Genomic DNA, 17411 nt, shown 5'->3' on the forward strand with positions numbered 1-17411 from the left:
GAGTGGAAAAGCTTTTTGCTAAGATGTAGACGAGAAGAGAGGCTAAAGACGAAGGTACGGTGCTCTGCAGAGCTAAGCACCGCTCCCGGGCCTCTTTCGGCAGAAGGCGCACACCGCAGAGCACTGTGAGCGGCAGAATCGTCTTTGCGCGAAGAAGCAGCTTCTTCGTCTCCGGGAGCCGGAGAGAGCGGCAACTTGGCAAAGGTGATGAAACAAGCTGTACAACACTGCGATTGTGTGCGCAGCTTGCCAACTGAGAGAAAACAGTACCTGACCACTCTCCTGCCTTTTCTATTCACATGAACATTCGATTGCAAGCTGTTTTGGACAACTTTCTTTCTCTTCTTGCAAAACACTCGGCAGACCTCCGTGCAGCCTCTAGAACACGATGGGAGATGTTTTCTGTGCTGGCACAGTTTCTCCTTGCCAGACAGAGTGGAAAAGCTTTTTGCTAAGATGTAGACGAGAAGAGAGGCTAAAGACGAAGGTACGGTGCTCTGCAGAGCTAAGCACCGCTCCCGGACCGCTTTCGGCAGAAGGCGCACACCGCAGAGCACTGTGAGCGGCAGAATCGTCTTTGCGCGAAGAAGCAGCTTCTTCGTCTCCGGGAGCCGGAGAGAGCGGCAACTTCGCAAAGGTGATGAAACAAGCTGTACAACACTGCGATTGTGTGCGCAGCTTGCCAACTGAGAGAAAACAGTACCTGACCACTCTCCTGCCTTTTCTATTCACATGAACATTCGATTGGAAGCTGTTTTGGACAACTTTCTTTCTCTTCTTGCAAAACACTCGGCAGACCTCCGTGCAGCCTCTAGAAGACGATGGGAGATGTTTTTTGTGCTGGCACAGTTTCTCCTTGCCAGACAGAGTGGAAAAGCTTTTTGCTAAGATGTAGACGAGAAGAGAGGCTAAAGACGAAGGTACGGTGCTCTGCAGAGCTAAGCACCGCTCCCGGGCGTCTTTCGGCAGAAGGCGCACACCGCAGAGCACTGTGAGCGGCAGAATCGTCTTTGCGCGAAGAAGCAGCTTCTTCGTCTCCGGGAGCCGGAGAGAGCGGCAACTTGGCAAAGGTGATGAAACAAGCTGTACAACACTGCGATTGTGTGCGCAGCTTGCCAACTGACAGAAAACAGTACCTGACCACTCTCCTGCCTTTTCTATTCACATGAACATTCGATTGCAAGCTGTTTTGGACAACTTTCTTTCTCTTCTTGCAAAACACTCGGCAGACCTCCGTGCAGCCTCTAGAACACGATGGGAGATGTTTTCTGTGCTGGCACAGTTTCTCCTTGCCAGACAGAGTGGAAAAGCTTTTTGCTAAGATGTAGACGAGAAGAGAGGCTAAAGACGAAGGTACGGTGCTCTGCAGAGCTAAGCACCGCTCCCGGGCGTCTTTCGGCAGAAGGCGCACAGCGCAGAGCACTGTGAGCGGCAGAATCGTCTTTGCGCGAAGAAGCAGCTTCTTCTTCTCCGGGAGCCGGAGAGAGCGGCAACTTCGCAAAGGTGATGAAACAAGCTGTACAACACTGCGATTGTGTGCGCAGCTTGCCAACTGAGAGAAAACAGTACCTGACCACTCTCCTGCCTTTTCTATTCACATGAACATTCGATTGCAAGCTGTTTTGGACAACTTTCTTTCTCTTCTTGCAAAACACTCGGCAGACCTCCGTGCAGCCTCTAGAACACGATGGGAGATGTTTTCTGTGCTGGCACAGTTTCTCCTTGCCAGACAGAGTGGAAAAGCTTTTTGCTAAGATGTAGACGAGAAGAGAGGCTAAAGACGAAGGTACGGTGCTCTGCAGAGCTAAGCACCGCTCCCGGACCTCCTTCGGCAGAAGACGCACACCGCAGAGCACTGTGAGCGGCAGAATCGTCTTTGCGCGAAGAAGCAGCTTCTTCGTCTCCGGGACCCGGAGAGAGCGGCAACTTCGAAAGGTGATGAAACAAGCTGTACAACACTGCGATTGTGTGCGCAGCTTGCCAACTGAGAGAAAACAGTACCTGACCACTCTCCTGCCTTTTCTATTCACATGAACATTCGATTGCAAGCTGTTTTGGACAACTTTCTTTCTCTTCTTGCAAAACACTCGGCAGACCTCCGTGCAGCCTCTAGAACACGATGGGAGATGTTTTCTGTGCTGGCAAAGTTTCTCCTTGCCAGACAGAGTGGAAAAGCTTTTTGCTAAGATGTAGACGAGAAGAGAGGCTAAAGACGAAGGTGCGGTGCTCTGCAGAGCTAAGCACCGCTCCCGGGCGTCTTTCGGCAGAAGGCGCACACCGCAGAGCACTGTGAGCGGCAGAATCGTCTTTGCGCGAAGAAGGAGCTTCTTCGTCTCCGGGAGCCGGAGAGAGCGGCAACTTCGCAAAGGTGATGAAACAAGCTGTACAACACTGCGATTGTGTGCGCAGCTTGCCAACTGAGAGAAAACAGTACCTGACCACTCTCCTGCCTTTTCTATTCACATGAACATTCGATTGGAAGCTGTTTTGGACAACTTTCTTTCTCTTCTTGCAAAACACTCGGCAGACCTCCGTGCATCTTCTAGAACACGATGGGAGATGTTTTCTGTGCTGGCAAAGTTTCTCCTTGCCAGACAGAGTGGAAAAGCTTTTTGCTAAGATGTAGACGAGAAGAGAGGCTAAAGACGAAGGTACGGTGCTCTGCAGAGCTAAGCACCGCTCCCGGACCGCTTTCGGCAGAAGGCGCACACCGCAGAGCCCTGTGAGCGGCAGAATCGTCTTTGCACGTAGAAGCAGCTTCTTCGTCTCCGGGAGCCGGAGAGAGCGGCAACTTCGCAAAGGTGATGAAACAAGCTGTACAACACTGCGATTGTGTGCGCAGCTTGCCAACTGAGAGAAAACAGTACCTGACCACTCTCCTGCCTTTTCTATTCACATGAACATTCGTATGGAAGCTGCTTTGGACAACTTTCTTTCTCTTCTAGCGAAAGACTCCGCAGACCTCCGTGCAGCCTCTAGAACACGATGGGAGATGTTTTCTGTGCTGGCACAGTTTCTCCTTGCCAGACAGAGTGGAAAAGCTTTTTGCTAAGATGTAGACGAGAAGAGAGGCTAAAGACGAAGGTACGGTGCTCTGCAGAGCTAAGCACCGCTCCCGGACCTCTTTCGGCAGAAGGCGCACACCGCAGAGCCCTGTGAGCGGCAGAATCGTCTTTGCGCGAAGAAGCAGCTTCTTCGTCTCCGGGAGCCGGAGAGAGCGGCAACTTGGCAAAGGTGATGAAACAAGCTGTACAACACTGCGATTGTGTGCGCAGCTTGCCAACTGAGATAAAACAGTACCTGACCACTCTCCTGCCTTTTCTATTCACATGAACATTCGATTGCAAGCTGTTTTGGACAACTTTCTTTCTCTTCTTGCAAAACACTCTGCAGACCTCCGTGCAGCCTCTAGAACACGATGGGAGATGTTTTTTGTGCTGGCAAAGTTTCTCCTTGCCAGACAGAGTGGAAAAGCTTTTTGCTAAGATGTAGACGAGAAGAGAGGCTAAAGAAGCAGGTATGGTGCTCTGCAGAGCTAAGCACCGCTCCCGGGCGTCTTTCGGCAGAAGGCGCACACCGCAGAGCACTGTGAGCGGCAGAATCGTCTTTGCGCGAAGAAGCAGCTTCTTCGTCTCCGGGAGCCGGAGAGAGCGGCAACTTGGCAAAGGTGATGAAACAAGCTGTACAACACTGCGATTGTGTGCGCAGCTTGCCAACTGAGAGAAAACAGTATCTGACCACTCTCCTGCCTTTTCTATTCACATGAACATTCGATTGCAAGCTGTTTTGGACAACTTTCTTTCTCTTCTTGCAAAACACTCGGCAGACCTCCGTGCAGCCTCTAGAACACGATGGGAGATGTTTTCTGTGCTGGCACAGTTTCTCCTTGCCAGACAGAGTGGAAAAGCTTTTTGCTAAGATGTAGACGAGAAGAGAGGCTAAAGACGAAGGTACGGTGCTCTGCAGAGCTAAGCACCGCTCCCGGGCCTCTTTCGGCAGAAGGCGCACACCGCAGAGCACTGTGAGCGGCAGAATCGTCTTTGCGCGAAGAAGCAGCTTCTTCGTCTCCGGGAGCCGGAGAGAGCGGCAACTTGGCAAAGGTGATGAAACAAGCTGTACAACACTGCGATTGTGTGCGCAGCTTGCCAACTGAGAGAAAACAGTACCTGACCACTCTCCTGCCTTTTCTATTCACATGAACATTCGATTGCAAGCTGTTTTGGACAACTTTCTTTCTCTTCTTGCAAAACACTCGGCAGACCTCCGTGCAGCCTCTAGAACACGATGGGAGATGTTTTCTGTGCTGGCACAGTTTCTCCTTGCCAGACAGAGTGGAAAAGCTTTTTGCTAAGATGTAGACGAGAAGAGAGGCTAAAGACGAAGGTACGGTGCTCTGCAGAGCTAAGCACCGCTCCCGGACCGCTTTCGGCAGAAGGCGCACACCGCAGAGCACTGTGAGCGGCAGAATCGTCTTTGCGCGAAGAAGCAGCTTCTTCGTCTCCGGGAGCCGGAGAGAGCGGCAACTTGGCAAAGGTGATGAAACAAGCTGTACAACACTGCGATTGTGTGCGCAGCTTGCCAACTGAGAGAAAACAGTACCTGACCACTCTCCTGCCTTTTCTATTCACATGAACATTCGATTGCAAGCTGTTTTGGACAACTTTCTTTCTCTTCTTGCAAAACACTCGGCAGACCTCCGTGCAGCCTCTAGAAGACGATGGGAGATGTTTTTTGTGCTGGCACACTTTCTCCTTGCCAGACAGAGTGGAAAAGCTTTTTGCTAAGATGTAGACGAGAAGAGAGGCTAAAGACGAAGGTACGGTGCTCTGCAGAGCTAAGCACCGCTCCCGGACCGCTTTCGGCAGAAGGCGCACACCGCAGAGCACTGTGAGCGGCAGAATCGTCTTTGCGCGAAGAAGCAGCTTCTTCGTCTCCGGGAGCCGGAGAGAGCGGCAACTTCGCAAAGGTGATGAAACAAGCTGTACAACACTGCGATTGTGTGCGCAGCTTGCCAACTGAGAGAAAACAGTACCTGACCACTCTCCTGCCTTTTCTATTCACATGAACATTCGATTGCAAGCTGTTTTGGACAACTTTCTTTCTCTTCTTGCAAAACACTCGGCAGACCTCCGTGCAGCCTCTAGAAGACGATGGGAGATGTTTTTTGTGCTGGCACACTTTCTCCTTGCCAGACAGAGTGGAAAAGCTTTTTGCTAAGATGTAGACGAGAAGAGAGGCTAAAGACGAAGGTACGGTGCTCTGCAGAGCTAAGCACCGCTCCCGGACCTCTTTCGGCAGAAGGCGCACACCGCAGAGCACTGTGAGCGGCAGAATCGTCTTTGCGCGAAGAAGCAGCTTCTTCGTCTCCGGGAGCCGGAGAGAGCGGCAACTTGGCAAAGGTGATGAAACAAGCTGTACAACACTGCGATTGTGTGCGCAGCTTGCCAACTGAGAGAAAACAGTACCTGACCACTCTCCTGCCTTTTCTATTCACATGAACATTCGATTGCAAGCTGTTTTGGACAACTTTCTTTCTCTTCTTGCAAAACACTCGGCAGACCTCCGTGCAGCCTCTAGAACACGATGGGAGATGTTTTCTGTGCTGGCACAGTTTCTCCTTGCCAGACAGAGTGGAAAAGCTTTTTGCTAAGATGTAGACGAGAAGAGAGGCTAAAGACGAAGGTACGGTGCTCTGCAGAGCTAAGCACCGCTCCCGGACCTCTTTCGGCAGAAGGCGCACACCGCAGAGCACTGTGAGCGGCAGAATCGTCTTTGCGCGAAGAAGCAGCTTCTTCGTCTCCGGGAGCCGGAGAGAGCGGCAACTTCGCAAAGGTGATGAAACAAGCTGTACAACACTGCGATTGTGTGCGCAGCTTGCCAACTGAGAGAAAACAGTACCTGACCACTCTCCTGCCTTTTCTATTCACATGAACATTCGATTGCAAGCTGTTTTGGACAACTTTCTTTCTCTTCTTGCAAAACGCTCGGCAGACCTCCGTGCAGCCTCTAGAACACGATGGGAGATGTTTTCTGTGCTGGCACAGTTTCTCCTTGCCAGACAGAGTGGAAAAGCTTTTTGCTAAGATGTAGACGAGAAGAGAGGCTAAAGACGAAGGTACGGTGCTCTGCAGAGCTAAGCACCGCTCCCGGACCTCTTTCGGCAGAAGGCGCACACCGCAGAGCACTGTGAGCGGCAGAATCGTCTTTGCGCGAAGAAGCAGCTTCTTCGTCTCCGGGAGCCGGAGAGAGCGGCAACTTCGCAAAGGTGATGAAACAAGCTGTACAACACTGCGATTGTGTGCGCAGCTTGCCAACTGAGAGAAAAAGTACCTGACCACTCTCCTGCCTTTTCTATTCACATGAACATTCGATTGCAAGCTGTTTTGGACAACTTTCTTTCTCTTCTTGCAAAACACTCGGCAGACCTCCGTGCAGCCTCTAGAACACGATGGGAGATGTTTTCTGTGCTGGCACAGTTTCTCCTTGCCAGACAGAGTGGAAAAGCTTTTTGCTAAGATGTAGACGAGAAGAGAGGCTAAAGACGAAAGGTACGGTGCTCTGCAGAGCTAAGCACCGCTCCCGGACCGCTTTCGGCAGAAGGCGCACACCGCAGAGCACTGTGAGCGGCAGAATCGTCTTTGCGCGAAGAAGCAGCTTCTTCGTCTCCGGGAGCCGGAGAGAGCGGCAACTTGGCAAAGGTGATGAAACAAGCTGTACAACACTGCGATTGTGTGCGCAGCTTGCCAACTGAGAGAAAACAGTACCTGACCACTCTCCTGCCTTTTCTATTCACATGAACATTCGATTGCAAGCTGTTTTGGACAACTTTCTTTCTCTTCTTGCAAAACACTCGGCAGACCTCCGTGCAGCCTCTAGAACACGATGGGAGATGTTTTCTGTGCTGGCAAAGTTTCTCCTTGCCAGACAGAGTGGAAAAGCTTTTTGCTAAGATGTAGACGAGAAGAGAGGCTAAAGACGAAGGTGCGGTGCTCTGCAGAGCTAAGCACCGCTCCCGGGCGTCTTTCGGCAGAAGGCGCACACCGCAGAGCACTGTGAGCGGCAGAATCGTCTTTGCGCGAAGAAGGAGCTTCTTCGTCTCCGGGAGCCGGAGAGAGCGGCAACTTCGCAAAGGTGATGAAACAAGCTGTACAACACTGCGATTGTGTGCGCAGCTTGCCAACTGAGAGAAAACAGTACCTGACCACTCTCCTGCCTTTTCTATTCACATGAACATTCGATTGGAAGCTGTTTTGGACAACTTTCTTTCTCTTCTTGCAAAACACTCGGCAGACCTCCGTGCAGCCTCTAGAACACGATGGGAGATGTTTTCTGTGCTGGCAAAGTTTCTCCTTGCCAGACAGAGTGGAAAAGCTTTTTGCTAAGATGTAGACGAGAAGAGAGGCTAAAGACGAAGGTACGGTGCTCTGCAGAGCTAAGCACCGCTCCCGGACCGCTTTCGGCAGAAGGCGCACACCGCAGAGCCCTGTGAGCGGCAGAATCGTCTTTGCACGTAGAAGCAGCTTCTTCGTCTCCGGGAGCCGGAGAGAGCGGCAACTTCGCAAAGGTGATGAAACAAGCTGTACAACACTGCGATTGTGTGCGCAGCTTGCCAACTGAGAGAAAACAGTACCTGACCACTCTCCTGCCTTTTCTATTCACATGAACATTCGTATGGAAGCTGCTTTGGACAACTTTGTTTCTCTTCTTGCGAAAGACTCCGCAGACCTCCGTGCAGCCTCTAGAACACGATGGGAGATGTTTTCTGTGCTGGCACAGTTTCTCCTTGCCAGACAGAGTGGAAAAGCTTTTTGCTAAGATGTAGACGAGAAGAGAGGCTAAAGACGAAGGTACGGTGCTCTGCAGAGCTAAGCACCGCTCCCGGACCTCTTTCGGCAGAAGGCGCACACCGCAGAGCCCTGTGAGCGGCAGAATCGTCTTTGCGCGAAGAAGCAGCTTCTTCGTCTCCGGGAGCCGGAGAGAGCGGCAACTTGGCAAAGGTGATGAAACAAGCTGTACAACACTGCGATTGTGTGCGCAGCTTGCCAAGTGAGAGAAAACAGTACCTGACCACTCTCCTGCCTTTTCTATTCACATGAACATTCGATTGCAAGCTGTTTTGGACAACTTTCTTTCTCTTCTTGCAAAACACTCGGCAGACCTCCGTGCAGCCTCTAGAACACGATGGGAGATGTTTTCTGTGCTGGCACAGTTTCTCCTTGCCAGACAGAGTGGAAAAGCTTTTTGCTAAGATGTAGACGAGAAGAGAGGCTAAAGACGAAGGTACGGTGCTCTGCAGAGCTAAGCACCGCTCCCGGGCGTCTTTCGGCAGAAGCCGCACACCGCAGAGCACTGTGAGCGGCAGAATCGTCTTTGCGCGAAGAAGCAGCTTCTTCGTCTCCGGGAGCCGGAGAGAGCGGCAACTTGGCAAAGGTGATGAAACAAGCTGTACAACACTGCGATTGTGTGCGCAGCTTGCCAACTGAGAGAAAACAGTACCTGACCACTCTCCTGCCTTTTCTATTCACATGAACATTCGATTGCAAGCTGTTTTGGACAACTTTCTTTCTCTTCTTGCAAAACACTCGGCAGACCTCCGTGCAGCCTCTAGAACACGATGGGAGATGTTTTTTGTGCTGGCAAAGTTTCTCCTTGCCAGACAGAGTGGAAAAGCTTTTTGCTAAGATGTAGACGAGAAGAGAGGCTAAAGAAGCAGGTATGGTGCTCTGCAGAGCAAACCACAGCTCCCGGGCCTCATTCGGCAGAAGGCGCACACCGCAGAGCACTGTGAGCGGCAGAATCGTCTTTGCGCGAAGAAGCAGCTTCTTCGTCTCCGGGAGCCGGAGAGAGCGGCAACTTGGCAAAGGTGATGAAACAAGCTGTACAACACTGCGATTGTGTGCGCAGCTTGCCAACTGAGAGAAAACAGTACCTGACCACTCTCCTGCCTTTTCTATTCACATGAACATTCGATTGCAAGCTGTTTTGGACAACTTTCTTTCTCTTCTTGCAAAATCCTCGGCAGACCTCCGTGCAGCCTCTAGAACACGATGGGAGATGTTTTTTGTGCTGGCACAGTTTCTCCTTGCCAGACAGAGTGGAAAAGCTTTTTGCTAAGATGTAGACGAGAAGAGAGGCTAAAGACGAAGGTACGGTGCTCTGCAGAGCTAAGCACCGCTCCCGGACCTCTTTCGGCAGAAGGCGCACACCGCAGAGCACTGTGAGCGGCAGAATCGTCTTTGCGCGAAGAAGCAGCTTCTTCGTCTCCGGGAGCCGGAGAGAGCGGCAACTTCGCAAAGGTGATGAAACAAGCTGTACAACACTGCGATTGTGTGCGCAGCTTGCCAACTGAGAGAAAACAGTACCTGACCACTCTCCTGCCTTTTCTATTCACATGAACATTCGATTGCAAGCTGTTTTGGACAACTTTCTTTCTCTTCTTGCAAAACACTCGGCAGACCTCCGTGCAGCCTCTAGAACACGATGGGAGATGTTTTCTGTGCTGGCACAGTTTCTCCTTGCCAGACAGAGTGGAAAAGCTTTTTGCTAAGATGTAGACGAGAAGAGAGGCTAAAGACGAAGGTACGGTGCTCTGCAGAGCTAAGCACCGCTCCCGGACCTCCTTCGGCAGAAGACGCACACCGCAGAGCACTGTGAGCGGCAGAATCGTCTTTGCGCGAAGAAGCAGCTTCTTCGTCTCCGGGACCCGGAGAGAGCGGCAACTTCGAAAGGTGATGAAACAAGCTGTACAACACTGCGATTGTGTGCGCAGCTTGCCAACTGAGAGAAAACAGTACCTGACCACTCTCCTGCCTTTTCTATTCACATGAACATTCGATTGCAAGCTGTTTTGGACAACTTTCTTTCTCTTCTTGCAAAACACTCGGCAGACCTCCGTGCAGCCTCTAGAACACGATGGGAGATGTTTTCTGTGCTGGCAAAGTTTCTCCTTGCCAGACAGAGTGGAAAAGCTTTTTGCTAAGATGTAGACGAGAAGAGAGGCTAAAGACGAAGGTGCGGTGCTCTGCAGAGCTAAGCACCGCTCCCGGGCGTCTTTCGGCAGAAGGCGCACACCGCAGAGCACTGTGAGCGGCAGAATCGTCTTTGCGCGAAGAAGGAGCTTCTTCGTCTCCGGGAGCCGGAGAGAGCGGCAACTTCGCAAAGGTGATGAAACAAGCTGTACAACACTGCGATTGATTGCGCAGCTTGCCAACTGAGAGAAAACAGTACCTGACCACTCTCCTGCCTTTTCTATTCACATGAACATTCGATTGGAAGCTGTTTTGGACAACTTTCTTTCTCTTCTTGCAAAACACTCGGCAGACCTCCGTGCATCTTCTAGAACACGATGGGAGATGTTTTCTGTGCTGGCAAAGTTTCTCCTTGCCAGACAGAGTGGAAAAGCTTTTTGCTAAGATGTAGACGAGAAGAGAGGCTAAAGACGAAGGTACGGTGCTCTGCAGAGCTAAGCACCGCTCCCGGACCGCTTTCGGCAGAAGGCGCACACCGCAGAGCCCTGTGAGCGGCAGAATCGTCTTTGCACGTAGAAGCAGCTTCTTCGTCTCCGGGAGCCGGAGAGAGCGGCAACTTCGCAAAGGTGATGAAACAAGCTGTACAACACTGCGATTGTGTGCGCAGCTTGCCAACTGAGAGAAAACAGTACCTGACCACTCTCCTGCCTTTTCTATTCACATGAACATTCGTATGGAAGCTGCTTTGGACAACTTTCTTTCTCTTCTAGCGAAAGACTCCGCAGACCTCCGTGCAGCCTCTAGAACACGATGGGAGATGTTTTCTGTGCTGGCACAGTTTCTCCTTGCCAGACAGAGTGGAAAAGCTTTTTGCTAAGATGTAGACGAGAAGAGAGGCTAAAGACGAAGGTACGGTGCTCTGCAGAGCTTAGCACCGCTCCCGGGCGTCTTTCGGCAGAAGGCGCACACCGCAGAGCACTGTGAGCGGCAGAATCGTCTTTGCGCGAAGAAGCAGCTTCTTCGTCTCCGGGAGCCGGAGAGAGCGGCAACTTGGCAAAGGTGATGAAACAAGCTGTACAACACTGCGATTGTGTGCGCAGCTTGCCAACTGAGAGAAAACAGTACCTGACCACTCTCCTGCCTTTTCTATTCACATGAACATTCGATTGCAAGCTGTTTTGGACAACTTTCTTTCTCTTCTTGCAAAACACTCTGCAGACCTCCGTGCAGCCTCTAGAACACGATGGGAGATGTTTTTTGTGCTGGCAAAGTTTCTCCTTGCCAGACAGAGTGGAAAAGCTTTTTGCTAAGATGTAGACGAGAAGAGAGGCTAAAGAAGCAGGTATGGTGCTCTGCAGAGCAAACCACAGCTCCCGGGCCTCATTCGGCAGAAGGCGCACACCGCAGAGCACTGTGAGCGGCAGAATCGTCTTTGCGCGAAGAAGCAGCTTCTTCGTCTCCGGGAGCCGGAGAGAGCGGCAACTTCGCAAAGGTGATGAAACAAGCTGTACAACACTGCGATTGTGTGCGCAGCTTGCCAACTGAGAGAAAACAGTACCTGACCACTCTCCTGCCTTTTCTATTCACATGAACATTCGATTGCAAGCTGTTTTGGACAACTTTCTTTCTCTTCTTGCAAAATCCTCGGCAGACCTCCGTGCAGCCTCTAGAACACGATGGGAGATGTTTTTTGTGCTGGCACAGTTTCTCCTTGCCAGACAGAGTGGAAAAGCTTTTTGCTAAGATGTAGACGAGAAGAGAGGCTAAAGACGAAGGTACGGTGCTCTGCAGAGCTAAGCACCGCTCCCGGGCGTCTTTCGGCAGAAGGCGCACACCGCAGAGCACTGTGAGCGGCAGAATCGTCTTTGCGAAAAGAAGCAGCTTCTTCGTCTCCGGGAGCCGGAGAGAGCGGCAACTTCGCAAAGGTGATGAAACAAGCTGTACAACACTGCGATTGTGTGCGCAGCTTGCCAACTGAGAGAAAACAGTACCTGACCACTCTCCTGCCTTTTCTATTCACATGAACATTCGATTGCAAGCTGTTTTGGACAACTTTCTTTCTCTTCTTGCAAAACACTCGGCAGACCTCCGTGCAGCCTCTAGAACACGATGGGAGATGTTTTCTGTGCTGGCACAGTTTCTCCTTGCCAGACAGAGTGGAAAAGCTTTTTGCTAAGATGTAGACGAGAAGAGAGGCTAAAGACGAAGGTACGGTGCTCTGCAGAGCTAAGCACCGCTCCCGGGCGTCTTTCGGCAGAAGGCGCACACCGCAGAGCACTGTGAGCGGCAGAATCGTCTTTGCGCGAAGAAGCAGCTTCTTCGTCTCCGGGAGCCGGAGAGAGCGGCAACTTGGCAAAGGTGATGAAACAAGCTGTACAACACTGCGATTGTGTGCGCAGCTTGCCAACTGAGAGAAAACAGTATCTAACCACTCTCCTGCCTTTTCTATTCACATGAACATTCGATTGCAAGCTGTTTTGGACAACTTTCTTTCTCTTCTTGCAAAACGCTCGGCAGACCTCCGTGCAGCCTCTAGAACACGATGGGAGATGTTTTCTGTGCTGGCACAGTTTCTCCTTGCCAGACAGAGTGGAAAAGCTTTTTGCTAAGATGTAGACGAGAAGAGAGGCTAAAGACGAAGGTACGGTGCTCTGCAGAGCTAAGCACCGCTCCCGGGCCTCTTTCGGCAGAAGGCGCACACCGCAGAGCACTGTGAGCGGCAGAATCGTCTTTGCGCGAAGAAGCAGCTTCTTCGTCTCCGGGAGCCGGAGAGAGCGGCAACTTGGCAAAGGTGATGAAACAAGCTGTACAACACTGCGATTGTGTGCGCAGCTTGCCAACTGAGAGAAAACAGTACCTGACCACTCTCCTGCCTTTTCTATTCACATGAACATTCGATTGCAAGCTGTTTTGGACAACTTTCTTTCTCTTCTTGCAAAACACTCGGCAGACCTCCGTGCAGCCTCTAGAACACGATGGGAGATGTTTTCTGTGCTGGCACAGTTTCTCCTTGCCAGACAGAGTGGAAAAGCTTTTTGCTAAGATGTAGACGAGAAGAGAGGCTAAAGACGAAGGTACGGTGCTCTGCAGAGCTAAGCACCGCTCCCGGACCGCTTTCGGCAGAAGGCGCACACCGCAGAGCACTGTGAGCGGCAGAATCGTCTTTGCGCGAAGAAGCAGCTTCTTCGTCTCCGGGAGCCGGAGAGAGCGGCAACTTCGCAAAGGTGATGAAACAAGCTGTACAACACTGCGATTGTGTGCGCAGCTTGGCAACTGAGAGAAAACAGTACCTGACCACTCTCCTGCCTTTTCTATTCACATGAACATTCGATTGGAAGCTGTTTTGGACAACTTTCTTTCTCTTCTTGCAAAACACTCGGCAGACCTCCGTGCAGCCTCTAGAAGACGATGGGAGATGTTTTTTGTGCTGGCACAGTTTCTCCTTGCCAGACAGAGTGGAAAAGCTTTTTGCTAAGATGTAGACGAGAAGAGAGGCTAAAGACGAAGGTACGGTGCTCTGCAGAGCTAAGCACCGCTCCCGGACCTCTTTCGGCAGAAGGCGCACACCGCAGAGCACTGTGAGCGGCAGAATCGTCTTTGCGCGAAGAAGCAGCTTCTTCGTCTCTGGGAGCCGGAGAGAGCGGCAACTTGGCAAAGGTGATGAAACAAGCTGTACAACACTGCGATTGTGTGCGCAGCTTGCCAACTGAGAGAAAACAGTACCTGACCACTCTCCTGCCTTTTCTATTCACATGAACATTCGATTGCAAGCTGTTTTGGACAACTTTCTTTCTCTTCTTGCAAAACACTCGGCAGACCTCCGTGCAGCCTCTAGAACACGATGGGAGATGTTTTCTGTGCTGGCACAGTTTCTCCTTGCCAGACAGAGTGGAAAAGCTTTTTGCTAAGATGTAGACGAGAAGAGAGGCTAAAGACGAAGGTACGGTGCTCTGCAGAGCTAAGCACCGCTCCCGGACCTCTTTCGGCAGAAGGCGCACACCGCAGAGCACTGTGAGCGGCAGAATCGTCTTTGCGCGAAGAAGCAGCTTCTTCGTCTCCGGGAGCCGGAGAGAGCGGCAACTTGGCAAAGGTGATGAAACAAGCTGTACAACACTGCGATTGTGTGCGCAGCTTGCCAACTGAGAGAAAACAGTACCTGACCACTCTCCTGCCTTTTCTATTCACATGAACATTCGATTGCAAGCTGTTTTGGACAACTTTCTTTCTCTTCTTGCAAAACACTCGGCAGACCTCCGTGCAGCCTCTAGAACACGATGGGAGATGTTTTCTGTGCTGGCACAGTTTCTCCTTGCCAGACAGAGTGGAAAAGCTTTTTGCTAAGATGTAGACGAGAAGAGAGGCTAAAGACGAAGGTACGGTGCTCTGCAGAGCTAAGCACCGCTCCCGGACCTCTTTCGGCAGAAGCCGCACACCGCAGAGCACTGTGAGCGGCAGAATCGTCTTTGCGCGAAGAAGCAGCTTCTTCGTCTCCGGGAGCCGGAGAGAGCGGCAACTTCGCAAAGGTGATGAAACAAGCTGTACAACACTGCGATTGTGTGCGCAGCTTGCCAACTGAGAGAAAACAGTACCTGACCACTCTCCTGCCTTTTCTATTCACATGAACATTCGATTGCAAGCTGTTTTGGACAACTTTCTTTCTCTTCTTGCAAAACGCTCGGCAGACCTCCGTGCAGCCTCTAGAACACGATGGGAGATGTTTTCTGTGCTGGCACAGTTTCTCCTTGCCAGACAGAGTGGAAAAGCTTTTTGCTAAGATGTAGACGAGAAGAGAGGCTAAAGACGAAGGTACGGTGCTCTGCAGAGCTAAGCACCGCTCCCGGACCTCTTTCGGCAGAAGGCGCACACCGCAGAGCACTGTGAGCGGCAGAATCGTCTTTGCGCGAAGAAGCAGCTTCTTCGTCTCCGGGAGCCGGAGAGAGCGGCAACTTCGCAAAGGTGATGAAACAAGCTGTACAACACTGCGATTGTGTGCGCAGCTTGCCAACTGAGAGAAAACAGTACCTGACCACTCTCCTGCCTTTTCTATTCACATGAACATTCGATTGCAAGCTGTTTTGGACAACTTTCTTTCTCTTCTTGCAAAACACTCGGCAGACCTCCGTGCAGCCTCTAGAACACGATGGGAGATGTTTTCTGTGCTGGCACAGTTTCTCCTTGCCAGACAGAGTGGAAAAGCTTTTTGCTAAGATGTAGACGAGAAGAGAGGCTAAAGACGAAGGTACGGTGCTCTGCAGAGCTAAGCACCGCTCCCGGACCGCTTTCGGCAGAAGGCGCACACCGCAGAGCACTGTGAGCGGCAGAATCGTCTTTGCGCGAAGAAGCAGCTTCTTCGTCTCCGGGAGCCGGAGAGAGCGGCAACTTGGCAAAGGTGATGAAACAAGCTGTACAACACTGCGATTGTGTGCGCAGCTTGCCAACTGAGAGAAAACAGTACCTGACCACTCTCCTGCCTTTTCTATTCACATGAACATTCGATTGCAAGCTGTTTTGGACAACTTTCTTTCTCTTCTTGCAAAACACTCGGCAGACCTCCGTGCAGCCTCTAGAACACGATGGGAGATGTTTTTTGTGCTGGCACAGTTTCTCCTTGCCAGACAGAGTGGAAAAGCTTTTTGCTAAGATGTAGACGAGAAGAGAGGCTAAAGACGAAGGTACGGTGCTCTGCAGAGCTAAGCACCGCTCCCGGACCGCTTTCGGCAGAAGGCGCACACCGCAGAGCACTGTGAGCGGCAGAATCGTCTTTGCGCGAAGAAGCAGCTTCTTCGTCTCCGGGAGCCGGAGAGAGCGGCAACTTCGCAAAGGTGATGAAACAAGCTGTAACACACTGCGATTGTGTGCGCAGCTTGCCAACTGAGAGAAAACAGTACCTGACCACTCTCCTGCCTTTTCTATTCACATGAACATTCGATTGCAAGCTGTTTTGGACAACTTTCTTTCTCTTCTTGCAAAATCCCCGGCAGACCTCCGTGCAGCTTCTAGAACACGATGGGAGATGTTTTCTGTGCTGGCACAGTTTCTCCTTGCCAGACAGAGTGGAAAAGCTTTTTGCTAAGATGTAGACGAGAAGAGAGGCTAAAGACGAAGGTACGGTGCTCTGCAGAGCTAAGCACAGCTCCCGGGCGTCTTTCGGCAGAAGGCGCACACCGCAGAGCACTGTGAGCGGCAGAATCGTCTTTGCGCGAAGAAGCAGCTTCTTCGTCTCCGGGAGCCGGAGAGAGCGGCAACTTGGCAAAGGTGATGAAACAAGCTGTACAACACTGCGATTGTGTGCGCAGCTTGCCAAGTGAGAGAAAACAGTACCTGACCACTCTCCTGCCTTTTCTATTCACATGAATATTCGTTTGGAAGCTGCTTTGGACAACTTTCTGTCTCTTCTTGGGAAAGACTCCGCAGACCTCCGTGCAGCCTCTAGAACACGATGGGAGATGTTTTCTGTGCTGGCACCGTTTCTCCTTGCCAGACAGAGTGGAAAAGGTTTTTGCTAAGATGTAGACGAGAAGAGAGGCTAAAGCCGAAGGTACGGTGCTCTGCAGAGCTAAGCACCGCTCCCGGACCTCTTTCGGCAGAAGACGCACACCGCAGAGCACTGTGAGCGGCAGAATCGTCTTTGCGCGAAGAAGCAGCTTCTTCGTCTCCGGGAGCCGGAGAGAGCGGCAGCTTCGCAAAGGTGATGAAACAAGCTGTACAACACTGCGATTGTGTTTGCAGCTTGCCAACTGAGAGAAAACAGTACCTGACCACTCTCCTGCCTTTTCTATTCACATGAACATTCGATTGGAAGCTGTTTTGGACAACTTTCTTTCTCTTCTTGCAAAACACTCGGCAGACCTCCGTGCAGCTTCTAGAATACGATGGGAGATGTTTTCTGTGCTGGCACCGTTTCTCCTTGCCAGACAGAGTGGAAAAGCTTTTTGCTAAGATGTAGACGAGAAGAGAGGCTAAAGACGAAGGTGCGGTGCTCTGCAGAGCTAAGCACCGCTCCCGGACCGCTTTCGGCAGAAGGCGCACACCGCAGAGCACTGTGAGCGGCAGAATCGTCTTTGCGCGAAGAAGCAGCTTCTTCGTCTCCGGGAGCCGGAGAGAGCGGCAACTTGTCAAAGGTGATGATACAAGCTGTACAACACTGCGATTGTGTGCGCAGTTTGCCAACTGAGAGAAAACAGTACCTGACCACTCTCCTGCCTTTTCTATACACATGAACATTCGATTGCAAGCTGTTTTGGACAACTTTCTTTCTCTTCTTGCAAAACACTCGGCAGACCTCCGTGCAGCTTCTAGAACACGATGGGAGATGTTTTCTGTGCTAGCAAAGTTTCTCCTTGCCAGACAGAGTGGAAAAGCTTTTTGCTCAGATGTAGACGAGAAGAGAGGCTAAAGACGAAGGTACGGTGCTCTGCAGAGCTAAGCACCGCTCCCGGACCG

This window comes from Melozone crissalis, unplaced genomic scaffold (assembly GCF_028551555.1).
Source record: "Melozone crissalis strain CALT ecotype California unplaced genomic scaffold, PUWL_Pcris_2 ptg000280l_1, whole genome shotgun sequence".
In the NCBI taxonomy this organism is placed as follows: Eukaryota; Metazoa; Chordata; class Aves; order Passeriformes; family Passerellidae; genus Melozone; species Melozone crissalis.